The following is a 3,801-nucleotide window of genomic DNA, read 5'->3' on the forward strand; positions in this document are numbered from 1 at the left end:
TGACAGGGATTGATAAGGAGGCACCCAGGGGTGACTCTGTGCCCCAGCCTTCACAAGCTGTGCCTGGACCTTGCGGGTTCCATTTGAAAACCCTGCCATGCTGAATGAACGTGTCTTTTAAATATAATGTTTTGTTTTTTAAGAAGGCCATAGTTCATACAGTGTCTGCTGGTTATAGTCACTTCCCACTCTTTCCTCTAACTCCTCCCAGACCTGCCTTTACCTTTACTCCACCTTCTCCCAACTTCAAGTTCTTTTAGAGTTCACCGATTCCTATTTGTGCTGTCCATATACTCAGAGGAATGGGGAATGGATGTGTTTGAGGGGAAATATAAGGGCACTGCACTGGAGGTATGTAAGGGGCTGGGCATTAGCCTTTGGCAGGAAAAGTAAAACCAATCTTCCAACTGATTTTGGATAATAACAAGAATAAACAGCCTAAAATAACTCTGATACTATATTACTCATATATTTCCTTTTGTCGAGTTTTTGTTGTGTGTGTGTGTTTGTGTGTGTGTGTATGTGTGTGTGTGTGTGTGTGTGTATGCATGCACACAGGAATATGGAAGCCAGGGGGACTTCAGGTGTCTTGGTCAATCACCCTCCGCCATTTCTTTAAGACAAGATCTCCAATGGAACCTGAGTTCACCAATTCAGCTAGACGAGCTGGCTATCAAACAGCAGGCATCCATCACTGCTTCTCCAGCTCTGGGGTTACATGTATGGGCATCCTTATCCAGCTTTTCAGATGAGGCCAGAAATTCAGATTCAGGCCCCCACGCTCGCATGGCAAGCAGTCTACTGAAGAACTTTTACCAACCGAGCCATCTCTTCAGCCCCCTTTCACTGAGTTTTTAATGAAGAGGATTTGGTAAGTAATCTGTTGAAGGAATCTGTGATCATTGTGAAGGTAGTCTAGAGTTATATTATGAGTCTGAAGAAGGGACCATTCATTCGTTAAAGATGAGTGGAAGTTTCAAAAGTTCCTTGAGCAGGGATATGTGTGAGTGTGTGTGTGTGTATTTTCAATCCTGCACAAATATGTACCCTTTCTCCAGCACCCCATGTCTGGGGATCTAACCCAGAGAAACAGAGCACCCTGCATTAATATGTATTCAGGGAGTCACGAGCCACCTGATGTGGGTTCTAGGAACTGAACTCAGGTCATCTAGAAGAGGAGCAAGTGCTCTTAACTGATGAGCCCTTTCTCTAGCACCTAGGATTCCTTTTAGAAATGTTTTTTTTTTTTTTTATTTTTTTTTTTATTAATTTATTTATTTATTAAGGATTTCTGCCTCCTCCCCGCAACCGCCTCCCATTTCCCTCCCCCTCCCCCAATCAAGTCACCCTCCCTCATCTGCTCTAAGAGCAATAAGGGTTCCCTGACCTGTGGGAAGCCCAAGGACCGCCCACCTCTATCCAGGTCTCCTAAGGTGAGCATCCAAACTGCCTAGGCTCCCCCAAAGCCAGTACGTGCAGTAGGATCAAAAACCCACTGCGATTGTTCTTGAGTTCTCAGTAGTCCTCATTGTCCTCTATGTTCAGCTAGTCCGGATTTGTCCCATGCTTTTTCAGACCCAGGCCAGCTGGCCTTGGTGAGTTCCCGATAGAACATCCCCATTGTCTCAGTGTGTGGGTGCACCCCTCGCGGTCCTGAGTTCCTTGCTCGTGCTCCGTCTCCTTCTGCTCCTGATTTGGACCTTGAGATTTCTGTCCCGTGCTCCTCTGTCTCTGTCTCCTTTCATCGCCTGATGAAGGTTAATATTCATGAGGATGCCTATGTGTTTGTCTTTGGGTTCACCTTTAGAAATGTTTTTAACTCAACATGATTCCAGTTGTAGGCTGCCGCCTGCCAAATTTCCTGAAATCTAGTGGGTTTTCTTCGCAGCAGAAGTCTCTGCAGCTCCTCAACCTGTAGTCTGGGCAAGGCTCAGCAGGGACTTGTCTTTTCTGCACAGGGGATCAACAGGGGACGTTTGACTAGGAGGTAGAAGATCCTCTTTGAATTGCTCATCCACCCGGCTGGCACGGTAACGGGAGCTGTCTGTTGGAGGTTCAGTTGTGACTCTGGACGCAGTCCTCCGCGTGGATTTCCCCAAGGGCTGCTTGGGGTTCACCAGGCATGCTGGTGGGTTTCAAAAGTGAGTGTCCCACTTAGGTACCAGGAGTGGGAACAGCTAATTTTTTTTAAAGAAAACATTTATTTACTGTCTGTGACTGTGTGTGTGTTCGTTCATTCACGCACGTCTCGCAGCGTGAGTGTGGAAGTCAGATGATAATTTGTGGGATTCAGTCCTCTTTCTTCCACCTTGTGGGTTCGAGGGATTGAAACCAGGTTGTCAGGCTTGGCAGCAAACCTCTTTATCCCCTGGGCCAGTTTACTGGCTCAGAACTGCTAGTTACTTAACTCCTGGCTCTGGAAACTGGCAAAACATTGCTGCTGCTGCGTTCTGTTGGTTAAATAGTCTAGTTCCCAGATGCAAGGGGGGGGGGCACATAGACCCTACTTTTTGCTGGAAGGACTTTCAAAGAACGAGGTGACTATACACTAAAATACACAGACAACACAAGCGCAGAGTTTAGCAAGTTTTTATATATTAACTCACACCTTCCATTGGCACCAGGCACTCTGCTAGTCCCTCCTCCAGTGACTGCTCCCCCAGGGGTAACTGTCCTCTTCAAACACTGCTGTTACAAGGAATCCTTTTGAGCTATTCTACGCTTGTGGAAGGGTTAGCAATGTCCTTGGCCTGTACCTGGCAGATGCCACTAGTGCCCTGCCTCCCAGCTGTGACAACTAAAACTGTCTCCAGAAATTACCAGATGTTCAAGGGATGATGAAAGCAAGTGAAACCACCCCCACCCAGATGAGCATCAGTAAAATCCCACATAAGCAGCTGGAATGTGTTTCACGCGAATGTAAGAACTTTTTTTTTTGTCTATTTTGATTTTGAATGACTCTGAGGACACTGGCATACCATGAAAAGTTGATGACTACCTTTTGATGAATGAATGAATAAATTGGAAGCAATTTGAAATAGCCAACTCTGAAATCCATCGTTTTTAGTCATCTGTATCCTTAATCATGAACCATTTGGCTCGTTATAATTAGTGATGTCCATTTTATGGAGTTGGCATTGATATAAAATTCATTTGCCTCCGACAGGAAACCATCTTTTCATGGAGCCGTGGAGACAGAAAAGATTGTGATTTCCCAGACACATGGGCACTGTCTCGTGACTGTGCGAATCACCTACTGCTACCGGGCTCAACTGCCGCTTGTGGCTGCTGTAAAACAGGACCGTAGAGAAGGTGCTGGATCCTAGGCCGGAGGAGGGAAGGGGAAGAGGGCTGCGGCAGGATTTAGGAAGCTCTTTCTCAACAATGTGCTGTGGGACAAAACTCTTCCCAGGAAGACACAACCCATGACTCCTCACCCCAGATAGGGATCCCACAGACCACAGAACAAGACATCGTCACAGCTAACTTGGTGAACCCCATGAGTTTTATTGGCATCATTTACAAAAGTTGGGGTGAGAGATTCCTTATAGGATCAGAAATGACTGAAAGACAGCGGTCTCACCAAAGCTCACCCCAGCATCGGTGACAGCGGGCGTGGATGACAGCTCACAAAGCTGGGGACCTGGAGCACACTGTAAGGCCTGTGGGCAGCTCAACGGGTTGGAGAGTGTCCTTTCCAGGTGCCTCAGTTGGTCTAAACCTCTACCAGCCAGCTGTTCTTATCTCAGAGTCTTCTTCATCTTTTTTTTTTTTTGGTGGGAGGGCTTTTTCGAGACAGGG

This window comes from Microtus pennsylvanicus, chromosome 5, assembly GCF_037038515.1.
Source record: "Microtus pennsylvanicus isolate mMicPen1 chromosome 5, mMicPen1.hap1, whole genome shotgun sequence".
Taxonomy (NCBI): domain Eukaryota; kingdom Metazoa; phylum Chordata; class Mammalia; order Rodentia; family Cricetidae; genus Microtus; species Microtus pennsylvanicus.